Genomic DNA, 13,608 nt, shown 5'->3' with positions numbered 1-13,608 from the left:
CTCATCAAAATTAAATAATTGAATATATCATCAAAATATGAACAAATCTGAGAGAGGTCTACCTGTAGTACCTATATATATAATATCAAAGCAATCAGACTTGCGGTTTTTAAGTCAAAAATATCACTTTTTACCAAAAATACTCACCAAAATTAGAGAATTAAAGGAAACATCATGAAATGAACAAATCTAAGAAACGTCTACCCAAGGTACATATACATCAAGTATCAAAACATTCAGTTGTTTTTAAAAGTAGAAAAAATAAAAAGTTGACACAGACGACGATGGGCAATCACTCATATATAAGCTCAGCTCAACAAAGTCGACAGCGAGCTAAATAGTTGAGATACCGGTAATACAAATCATTTTTTATGCACTCCCAGGATAGACAACCCAAACAATATCTTAACTCATCAAGACACCAGTTTACCCACTTTATCATGGAAATTGCAATGACAATCGACAAAATGATTTCTTGCTGAACAAGTAGCGCCCCAGCAATTCTGCTAACGTAATGCAAATCTCAACTATCTACACCATTTTATCTACACCAGTCAAATTACTGGATAGTGTTCCTGTATAGACAAGAAATTAAAGAATGATCCAATATGCTCACATATCTTGATCACCTCAAAAGATTTAAATGTATGCAGAAAAATGAATAGCCTGATGAGCCCTTACCACCCACTGGTTTCACACTGGCAGATCATGGCTTGAGCTGATTAGCCTGATGAACCCTTACCAGAACTAGTTTCACACTGGCAGATCATGCCTTGAACTGATTAGCCTGATGAACCCTTACCAGAACTGGTTTCACACTGGCAGATCATGCCTTGAACTGAATAGACTGATGAACCCTTACCAGAACTGGTTTCACACTGGCAGATCATGCCTTGAACTGAATAGCCTGATGAACCCTTACCAAAACTGGTTCACACTGGCAGATCATGCCTTCACCTGATTAGTCTGATAAAGACTTACCAGAACTGGTTTTACACTGGCAGATCATGCCTTGAACTGAATAGACTGATGAACCCTTACCAGAACAGGTTTCACACTGGCATATCATGCCTTGAACTGATTAGCCTGATGAACCCTTACCAGAACTGGTTTCACACTGGCAGATCACGCCTTGAACTGAATAGCCTGATGAACCCTTATCAGAACTGGTTTCACACTGGCAGATCATGTCTTGAACTGATTAGCCTGATGAACCCTTACCAGAACTGGTTTTACACTGGCAGATCATGCCTTGAACAGAATAGTCTGATGAACCCTTACCAAAACTGGTTTTACACTGGCAGATCATGCCTTGAACTGAATAGACTGATGAACCCTTACCAGAACTGGTTTTACACTGGCAGATCATGCCTTGAACTGAATAGCCTGATGAACCCTTACCAGAACTGGTTTCACACTGGCAGATCATGCCTTGAACTCATTAGCCTGATGAACCCTTACCAGAACTGGTTTCACACTGGCAGATCACGCCTTGAACTGAATAGCCTGATGAACCCTTATCAGAACTGGTTTCACACTGGCAGATCATGCCTTGAATTGAATAGCCTGATGAACCCTTACTAGAACTGGTTTCACACTGGCAGATCATGCCTTGAACCGAATAGACTGATGAACCCCTACCAGAACTGGTTTCACACAAGCAGATCATGCCTTGAACTGATTAGCCTGATGAACCCTTACCAGAACTAGTTTCACACTGGCAGATCATGCCTTGAACCGAATAGACTGATGAACCCTTACCAGAACTAGTTTCACACTGGCAGATCATGCCTTGAACTGAATAGACTGAAGAACCCTTACCAGAACTAGTTTCACACTGGCAGATCATGCCTTGAACTGAATAGACTGATGAACCCTTACCAGAACTGGTTTTACACTGGCAGATCATGCCTTGAACTGATTAGCCTGATGAACCCTTACCAGAACTGGTTTCACACTGGCAGATCACGCCTTGAACTGAATAGCCTGATGAACCCTTATCAGAACTGGTTTCACACTGGCAGATCATGCCTTGAACTGATTAGCCTGATGAACCCTTACCAGAACTGGTTTTACACTGGCAGAACATGCCTTGAACAGAATAGTCTGATGAACCCTTTCCAGAACTGGTTTCACACTGGCAGATCATGCCTTGAACTGAATAGCCTGATGAACCATTACCATCACTGGTTTCACACTGGCAGATCATGCCTTGAACTGAATAGCCTGATGAACCCTCACCAGAACTGGTTTCACACTGGCAGATCATGCCTTGAATTGAATAGCCTGATGAACCCTTACCAGAACTGGTTTCACACTGGCAGATCATGCCTTGAACCGAATAGACTGATGAACCCACACCAGAACTGGTTTCACACAAGCAGATCATGCCTTGAACTGATTAGCCTGATGAACCCTTACCAGAACTGGTTTCACACTGGCAGATCATGCCTTGAACCGAATAGACTGATGAACCCTTACCAGAACTAGTTTCACACTGGCAGATCATGTCTTGAACTGAATAGCCTGATGAACCCTTATCAGAACTGGTTTCACACTGGCAGATCATGCCTTGAACTGAATAGACTGAAGAACCCTTACCAGAACTAGTTTCACACTGGCAGATCATGCCTTGAACTGAATAGACTGATGAACCCTTACCAGAACTGGTTTCACACAAGCAGATCATGCCTTGAACTGATTAGCCTGATGAACCCTTACCAGAACTGGTTTCACACTGGCAGATCATGCCTTGAACCGAATAGACTGATGAACCCTTACCAGAACTAGTTTCACACTGGCAGATCATATCTTGAACTGAATAGCCTGATGAACCCTTACCAGAACTGGTTTCACACTGGCAGATCATGCCTTGAACTGAATAGCCTGATGAACCCTTACCAGAACTGGTTTCACACAAGCAGATCATGCCTTGAACTGATTAGCCTGATGAACCCTTACCAGAACTGGTTTCACACTGGCAGATCATGCCTTGAACTGAATAGACTGAAGAACCCTTACCAGAACTAGTTTCACACTGGCAGATCATGTCTTGAACTGAATAGACTGATGAACCTTTACCAGAACTAGTTTCACACTGGCAGAACATGCCTTGAACTGAATAGACTGATGAACCCTTACCAGAACTAGTTTCACACTGGCAGAACATGCCTTGAACTGAATAGACTGATGAACCCTTACCAGAACTGGTTTCACACTGGCAGATCATGCCTTGAACTGAATAGAGTGATGAACCCTTACCAGAACTAGTTTCACACTGGCAGATCATGCCTTGAACCGAATAGACTGATGAACCCTTACCAGAACTGGTTTCACACTGGCAGATCATGCCTTGAACTGAATAGCCTGATGAACCCTTACCAGAACTGGTTTCACACTGGCAGATCATGCCTTGAACTGAATAGACTGAAGAACCCTTACCAGAACTAGTTTCACACTGGCAGATCATGCCTTGAACTGAATAGACTGATGAACCCTTACCAGAACTGGTTTCACACTGGCAGATCATGCCTTGAACTGAATAGCCTGATGAACCCTTACCAGAACTGGTTTCACACTGGCAGATGATGCCTTGAACACTTAGTATAAATATTAGTATAAATGAAGGAATAAACGTAGGAATTGGTGGATATATTGGGTTTATGGTTTGCAAAATTCCTTACCAACTGTACCCAATATGTAATTGTAAACCATTAAAATGTTTAGCTGGCAGAAGAAGAATTCCTCAAGGCAAGGTAATTCTGCCATTTCAGGTCGTGATACATTGTAAGTGCCATGGGAAAAATGGTTATAATTTTGGATATCAAGTTGTGAGTCATGGCTGTAAATTTACCATGGTGTCACTTTACTCCTACTGCCTCTGTATACCCTGCAGGAGTAAATGGGGACCAAGTATATGTAATGATTGCCATCATGCAATGTCAGTATGCAGCAGGCAGGGCTGTCAGCTCCCCAGAGAGTTGAGATGGCAAATAAGATTGACTCAGTGATGATTATGATGCCATAAACATTCATGAAACCATACATATATTGACAATATCACTGACCTACAGAATGATCTGCATTGAGTCTGCAACTAGAAAAACCTCAGATACAGTACAAGGTACTTTATTGGCCAATTAATCACACCACTCTACCAGGGATAGAAATCCATGAAAGGGATTGTATTTGGGACCTTGGTATCCAACAGTGAATAAATGTATTTCAATGCACATAAGAATACAAATTACACATTTGGGTGAATGTGCCTAATTTGCATAAATCCAATATGGCTGCCAACACTCCTCACAACATTTTTGGCCATTCAGTATGCAGCTAATTCAGCGATCGTATCTATATACAGTTCAAAATGTATATTGAGCATGGAAAACCTTTTTAAGGATGACATTGAGCATAGGTAAAGTTTATTAACTTGCATAATTCTTTCATAGCCACCATGCAACACTGCTCAGAAATACCTTTCAACATATTAGTTCTCTTATTGGTCAATACTGTGGTCATATAAATTAGTTTATTACTTAGCTGTGCTTATGATGTGTTGGTTTCTTAAGTAAAATTCAATTTAGTTTCATTGATTGCATGCAAATTAACACTCAACGAAATGTTAGATTTTGATCATTTGATCCGATAAGTCAAGCCAGTTATTGACCAATCAGAATGCTGGGTGGTGTATCTGAATTTATCCCAAAATTTCTGAATATTGAAGATGATGAACACAACAATGCCAGTTATAGATTGTTTTCCATTGTTTTGATAAAAAAAAGTTCTATTTTTATTAAAGAGACAGGAGATGAACTGAGCATCAAAGAAGTATTAAGAGCGCATTGTCAAAACAAAGTTTACTCATTCATGCTAGTCACAATAAGCATAAATATGTTTAATTTAGGAATCACGAAATATTGTGTTATTTAAAGTTCCCTCACAACTATAGACATAATCTACTTTACAAGTTAAATATACATCTCAGGATAAAATACATTACCATTTGTTAATTCATTTGCAACCAGACTCTCTCATTAATCTATGTATATTAGAATTTTTTTTTGATTCAGTATATTCAATACACACTTAGGAATATAATCCAACTAACATTGATGTGTATTATATGTTGTATGTGACAACATGAACAAAAATGGTACCATGGTATCAGAGTTAAAAGATATGGTCTACTGCCAAAAATCATGTGGACCAACTTATGGCTCCACCCATATGATAATCCATTTTGTTACACTGAATCCCATTGGCTATTCTTTCTTAGTTCCTATTGGTGCATGTCAACTGTCAGTGCTAATCAATATTCATGTTTTATCTATATATTGTACTTGAAAATAAAGTTTGTTATTGATGATACAAACTTCTTGGTATCGTGTATCATTTCCAGGCCATTCCGTCCTATCGTGTCAGAAACGAAACTAATATATCATGCACATGTTTACATACAAATAAAATGTATATACCAAATTTGAACAAAACCATACAATGTTCTATATCACATATTTACAGACAAAGATGGCCTCAAAGCAGCCATCTTTAATTAAATCATGCATGGAAAATCTAAGTTTTAGATAAACATCAATGAAATCAGACCAAGTGACAGAACTTGCATAGTATGGCCAAAAACAGAAATGGCTGCCAGTCAGCCATCTTTGATCTGCTTATAAAACAAACTGACATATACAGTGTATGATGTATGTGCCAAATATGGATCAAATGGTACACAAATCTTGAAGATATGGTGTAGTATTGCCAAAAAGCAAGATTGCTACCAATCTGCCATTTCTGATTCAATTGTGAAACAAATTGTCATGAACGTAATGGACATTAATTACCAAATTTAAATGAAAAAGGATTAAGCATTTTTTAGTTTAAAAAAAATGATGGCACCAGTCAACCATGTTGAGTCCAATCTGACAAACAATGTGACATGCATTAATGTCTCATAAAGTTCAATGTACATGTCAAGTTGGAGCAATCTGTAGAAATCTGTATCTATGCATGACCGAGATTCAGATCGAGAATTACAGAAATGCCCCATTTTGATGAATTTTTAACATTAAAATGGCAGCAATTCTACCACCTTAAATTGATTTATCAAACAAAAGATGTGCATATGTGCAACATGATGTATAATGTAAATTTTGAAAATGTTTGATCAGGAAATGTTAGTAGCAGCCATTTTGAATCCAATCTGAAAAAACAAAATGGTTTTCATGCAGGTCCCATAATGACTGATGTTTCTCCTAAATTTGAACAAAATCCGTCTATGAGATCTGGTTTTGTAATGACAGAAATACTTGATTTTCATAAATTTACAACATTAAAATGGCTGCAATTATATATTCAGATGCATGACATATATACATGTAATATATAAAAGTTTGAACATGATTGGTCAAGGCATGTCTGGAAAACCACTCATTAAAACAAAATGGCCACCAGTTGGACATTTTGAATAAAAAACCCAAAATGAGATCCATTGAGGTCTCACCACTTATGGGATCCAGTTTAGATATGACAGAAATGCATGATTTTGATGAATTTTTATCACGAAAATGGCTGACAATTCACCATCTAGATTCAGATCATAAAACAAATGTTGCCCAAGATATGTGATATATCTGTGAAGTCTGAACGTGATCGAGCCAGGCATGTCTGAGATACAGGGAATGCATGCACACAGAAAGGTGTCTGAACAGTTAGGGCAGAGTAAGTAACTATTTTAAGTACCATTTCAAACAGATTCATTGAGATCGAGTCGTGCAACAGCCTCTTCAAAACATTCTGATAACTCGATTACTGAGCATAGTCACTGGATACAGTTTCTGTAGCAGGTAGACCAGCTGGTGAGCGACAGTCACTTTAAATATATTCATTGGGAATATAAATTAGCACATGTATATGTAACACAATCACCACAGCTAAACACGTCTTCATCTGTCTTTGTAAATGAATGCATGTAATTACCTCCTGTGTGTATCACTGAAAGAGAATCTTACTATTCTGCCTCATCATCAATGAAAGAGTATTCCTGATCAACACCCAACACTGAACCTCTATCCCAGTATTCTCTACATACAGAAGGAGAGTCAGGATCTGCCTTGTCACAGTAGCACCTCATTGTTGAACAGTCTGTCTTACAGGAGTATCTTAGGATGTAAAGAATGAAGAAAGTAAGTAAAGAATGAAGAAAGTAAGTAAAGAATGAAGAAAGTAAGTAAAGAATGAAGAAAGTAAGTAAAGAAAGTAAGTAAAGAATGAAGAATGTAAGTAAAGAATGAAGAAAGTAAGTAAAGAATGAAGAAAGTAAGTAAAGAATGAAGAAAGTAAGTAAAGAATGAAGAAAGTAAGTAAAGAATGAAGAATGTAAGTAAAGAATGAAGAAAGTAAGTAAAGAATGAAGAAAGTAAGTAAGTAAAGAATGAAGAAAGTAAGTAAAGAATGAAGAAAGTAAAGAATGAAGAAAGTAAGTAAAGAATGAAGAAAGTAAGTAAGTAAAGAATGAAGAAAGTAAGTAAAGAATGAAGAAAGTAAGTAAAGAATGAAGAAAGTAAGTAAAGAATGAAGAAAGTAAGTAAAGAATGAAGAAAGTAAGTAAAGAATGAAGAAAGTAAGTAAAAAATAAAAAATGAAAAATAGTAAATAAAAAATGAAGAAAGTAAGTAAAGAATGAAGAAAGTAAGTAGAGTGAGTGAGTCAAATCCTTTCCACATCTGCACTTTATAGTCAAATCTGAGCTTGAATTTGAGTTATAACACTGAAACCTACTCCGTGGCAGAACCGCCCTTATGTAAAGTATCCTATAAAACTTCTATAGGATTGTAAGTAATGCTATAGGATCAAACAAAATCTTATAGAACAGTTTGTCCTATAAGACAAATCCTATATAATGCATAAATCCTATAGAACTGATCTATAAAAGCATAGGATTTAGTAATATTACTGGCCTAGCACTATCCTATAGGATATTACTAATATCGTAAAGGACTGGGTTCTATCACGATTACTGGGAATCGTGTAGTATTTTCTAATTAAATCCGATAGGATATAACAATATCCTACAAGACTAGATCGGATAGGATTTTAAATATCCTATAGGACTAGGTAGGTTCTATTAGGTTATTAGCTTTATCCTGAAGGAGCAGGTCCTATAGGATATCAGCTAAGCGACTGGATTCTATATGGTCCTATTGATGTAGTTTATAGGATTTTGTTTTCAAAATACTATAGCATTGTTTTCAAATGGATCACATAGAACCAGATTTTTACATAGGATACTTATATAAGGATTGAGCTTGCCAAGGTCCAAGGTGTCTTCTGTTTGGTATCCACTATAGAGTTTCAAAAAAAAGACAGATGTGGAAATGCTTTGATTTATCACAAATGAATCTGGTTTGAAATCATGGATTAACATTATACTAGTGATGACAGACAGAAATGTAGCACAAGAAGCATTTCTGGAAATCATCAGATACTCCTGCAAGACAGACTGTTCTGCTGGGATAGCGGGTCAATGTCAGCTGATGATTGGGAAGACTCTTTCATTGATGATGAAACAGAATAGTATGATTCTCTTTCAGTGATACACAGAGAAGTGAATTATATGCATTCATTTACAAGGACAGATGAAGACATGTTTAGCTGAGGTGATGGTGTTATAAATACATGTGCCAATTTCTTTACCCAATGAGTATATTTAAAGTGACTGCCGCTCACCAGCTGGTCTAATTGACACTCTATGCAATGACTATACTGAGTAACTGAGTTATCAGAATGTCTTTGAAGTGGTCATATATTGACAACATTTTTAGAATCCACTGATAAACAAGCATTTACATATGAATTTAATTGTTTGTGATTGTAGGTAGGTTTAATGTGATGAGCACCATTAATCATATGCATGACAATTGCCTGAAAGGTGTTAATCATTCTTTTCCAGTAACTCACATATTGGTGTATAGAGAGGTTCTGGTAATAAAGCCATTAACATTTTCAAAACCACATTTTCTTGCCAAAATTTTGGAGCTAACAGACAAAATTCAATTCAAAATTTTTACTCAGAAAATTTGACTATTTTTGTCCCAATCTTCTAACTGATGGTGAAAAAGTTAACTTTAAAATCAGATAAAACATAAACATGTCAGAGATTTGGATCCAAAAGGTGATGCTTAGTTATATAATGATTTTCTAAGATTATAATGATTGATATCTTGTATCTGATCGTCAACTGAGTACTTGTCCATATTGAGAGATAGTGTTCTGGAAGAGCATTAAATTTAAAAATGGCTACTGGTTGGTCATTTTGAATTCATCTCTAGATGTACAACATGATGTATAATGAAAACAGGCAGAAAAGCAATTTCAAAGACTTTAACTTTGTTTTAATGAAAACTTGAAGTAAACACGAGGGTACATATTATTATTTATTTTGGAAACTCAATTTTTAACTGAAGGAATTAAACTAAATTAAATAATCATGTTAGAAATGACTACTGTTCAACCTCAGACGTTTAATTGTACTTAGCGTATTTACTATGACAATCAACCAATTCGATAAAAACAGCCTACAATGACTAATTCCATGGTCACAGCCAAATCGCTGTTAAATTGAAATAAAACAAGTCATTGAAAATGACACAGTCCCCGTTAAATTTTGGAAAGTTCTCTTTGTGCTCGTCATATTAAAGCGGAGGGGTTGACGTGAGCGTGTCCTTGAAACTTGAGCTCCAAGTGGCGTATACAACAGATTGTTTATTTACATCAAAACATGTGTTCCGTGTAGTAGTAATATGGCCAAAAATAAAAACAGCCGTTATTCGGCCATCTTTGTTCTGATTATGAAACACACTGATACGTATGATGTATGTGCCAAATACGAATGAAAATGGTACATAAATTGTGGAAATATAGTAGTAAGGCCAAAAAGTCAGATGGCTGTCAATTCTTGACCAGATTTTGAAACAAATTGTCATGGACATGCATCCTAACATGTATAATCTATGTACCAAGTTTGAATGACAACTGACAAAGCATGTCCAAAATACAACATTTTCAAAAAACAAGATGGCTGCCAGTCGACCATTTTGAATCGAATCGCTAAACCACTACATGTGCATATGTCCCACATAAAGTACTAGGCACATGCAAAGAATGAATGGAATCGGTCCAAGGAATTCTGAAATATGACTCCTCTTGGCTGACTCTGGCTAGCGGACGACGCCCTAGGGCGTTTTCTGTGCTGGTGGTGCCCTCCGCTTGCCCTTGGCAGGGCCAACTGGCTAGCAGATTCAATCTGAACCCTCTGGTTCATTGCACTTCGAAGCTCCGAGACTGTACCCACCATTCCCTGAACAAAGAGGGTGGAGGATGTCAAGTCTGCGTCACTGAGGTGGGGATGTACCCCAACTCAGCTTGTCGGCAAAAACATGTGCGTCTAAGGCTGCGTCTCGTAGCACAGTAGTGGCCCCGGCCAAGAGAGCCAGGTGACACTCGGGTGTGTTGCATGTAGATGTGTGGTGGCCCACCAGTAAAAATGTCGCCTGGTCTAGGAGGCTGGTGCGTTCTGCCTCCAAGGTCTCTGAGTCCTGGGCATGTACAATAATGCGCTCAAGCAGCTATGCCCTCAGGGCTGGATGGGTCGTCTTCGATTGGAAAGGACGCCCATGGGACACGGCTGTCCCCCTTTGCCCGGTTTGCCAAATTCGTGGTACTGGGGTCTGGGGAAGGAGCCTTGGAATCCGGTTGGGGGCGTTTTGGTCTCATCCCACGCTAGGGGGTCTGATCCCGAAACCACACCGACCGGGTAAAGGAGGCCCGGTGCAATTAGCCTGAGACTCGGCCTCCCCCCAAAATAGTGGGAGAGCCGCGACTGGGAACGGGGGTTCCCCGGAAGAGAATGTGTTTGTATGCAAACATGCTTTCGTGTTTCTTCCTGCTTGCCCACGAAGGGGACACAGTGGAGACAGCTCGCTCCGACTGCGTCTGATCTACCCGGCCTGCCAAGGACGCAATTTCCCTGACAGTCCTTCAACCAAAGCCCTCAACTCGGAGGCAAACCCGGCACCGTGTGAGGAAGGGTCCACAAAGGGGCCTGCAACGGGCCCCATAGGAGGAAAGCCTCTAGGGACACAGCCTCGCTGCAGCCGGTAAAATCGGGTAAACCATCCCCTGAAAAAACAGACTGTGAGGATGCCCTCTGATCAGCGAGGGAGACCGAGAAAAATATCAGTACCCAGAGCTCCACTATCGGGCCTCCTACTTGACGTCCCGGTACACGAAGCACCGGCAGACGAGTGTGATTACTTTCCACTCATGCAAAACATGAAATTCACTTTAACCGATTTGTTTACTGGACGCGCGACATTGCTGTGACGCGGTCAGTCTCAGCGATTTTGATGGCTCTGAAAGAAAATCTCAGGCCTCAGAACTCCAGTGAAAAAACACACAACTTCACGCAAAAAACCCAAACCCCGCACACAGCTACAACAAAGTATCTCGGATGCGGGTTCTATGCTGGTAAATTCTGAATATAACCACTGCACAGTCAACTCAAAACACGAGGAGACCAAAAAGAAAACTGCAGCGAGCCCTGGTGCTGTCATTACAACTCTATATTGCTAAATACATTGTAAACAAGTCATTGTCAATGACACGTCCCCGTTCCGTTCACGTTTGAGTGACATATACATTCAAAGCAGATCATGACCGAAATGCACCTGCATATTTACAACACATTGTGCTAAATCTGAACAAAATCCATCCATGCATGACTGAGATCCGGTTCTGGAATTGTGAAAATACGTGATTTTGATGCATTTTCGGCCTTAAAATGGCCATCATTCCGCTATTGTTAAGCAGATCATGAAACAAATGCACATATCTATTTGTGACATGATGTACCATATGTGTGTGAAGTTTGAACTTGATCAATCCAGACATGTCTTGGATACGGATCCAGAACTGAATTCTTTAACAAAATGGCCGCCAGTCGGCCATTTCGAACTTGATCCGAAAAAAAAAAAAGACGTGCATCAAGGTCCTATTATGTTTAATGTATGTACCAAATTTGAACAAAATCCATCCATGCATAACTGAGATATGGGTCCGGAATGGTGAAAATGTGCGATTTCAATGCATTTTCGGCCTTAAAGCGGCCCCCATTTGGCTATCGTTAATGAGATCATGAAACAAATGCACATACATCCTTGTGACATGATGTACCTTGTGTGTGTGAAGTTTGAACTTGATCAATCCAGACATGTCTCGGATACGGATCCAGAACTGAATTCTTTAAAACAAAATGGCCGCCAGTCGGCTATTTCGAACTTGATCCGAAAAAAAAATGACGTGCATCAAGGTCCTATTATGTTTAATGTATGTACCAAATTTGAATGAAATCCGTCCATGCATAACTGAGATCCGGGTCCGGAATGGTGAAAATGTGCGATTTCAATGCATTTTCGGCCTTAAAGCGGCCGCCATTTGGCTATCGTTAATGAGATCATGAAACAAATGCACATACATATTTGTGACATGATGTACCTTGTGTATGTGAAGTTTGAACTCGATCAATCCAAGCATGTCTCAAATACGGATCCAGAACTGAATTCTTTAATACAAAATGGCCGCCAGTCGGCCATTTCGAACCCGATCCAAAAAAAAAAAAGACGTGCATCAAGGTCCTATTATGTTTAATTTATGTACCAAATTTGAACAAAATCCGTCCATGCATAACTGAGATCCGGGTCCGGAATGGTGAAAATGTGCGATTTTGATGCATTTTCGGCCTTAAAATGGCCGCTATTCGGCTATCGTTAATCGGATCATGAAAGAAATGCATGTGCAGATGTCCCATATAATGTGTGATGTATGAGTGAAGTTTGAACTTAATCGGTCCATGCATGTTCGAGATACAGGTGATCACGGACGGACGGACGCACGGACGACCGGACGCACACAGGGCAAAACATAAGTCCCAGTTTTCGGACTGCGTCCGAACGGGGACTAATAAAAGACGACATGCATGAGGGAAAACGAAATACAGTTGTAAAAGGTGCCGCTGCAAAACCAGCTAGTGGCTACGTAGTGGTGCCGGGTTTTAATCTCTTTGTTGTGAAAAATACTACACACAAAGGGGAAACGACACGAGGGTAAAAATGACAAGGAAAACTTATCCTACCAGCTACAATGTCGGATGCCGTGCAGCGGCAACAACCCACGCTAGAAACCCGGACAGGAATAAGCAACAGAGCCAGGCAGAGCCGCTCAGAATCATTCCCGACGAGGCGGAGATGAAAGTGATTGACGGCTGCCTATGGCACTGCCATGGGACCTAACGTAAGGGACGTAAGGGGTAAAAGAATCTTGGGGTCATGGGGCTTCCCCTGACCTAGATTCTATCTCTCAGTCACCGGCAGAATCGCTGATTAATGCCTACAGTTCAAAATAGTCATTGTGATTGACCGGAGTCTATGGTGGGTAATTGAACATGGTAAATATGTATGACCTATGTACTAAATTTTAATGAAAACTGACAAAGCATGTCCAAAATACAACATTTTCAAAAAACAAGATGGCTGCCAGTTGGCCATC

Source organism: Saccoglossus kowalevskii, chromosome 21 (genome assembly GCF_978046115.1).
Source record: "Saccoglossus kowalevskii chromosome 21, keSacKowa6.1, whole genome shotgun sequence".
Taxonomy (NCBI): Eukaryota; Metazoa; Hemichordata; class Enteropneusta; family Harrimaniidae; genus Saccoglossus; species Saccoglossus kowalevskii.
Note: the sequence above shows the minus strand (reverse complement) of the source record.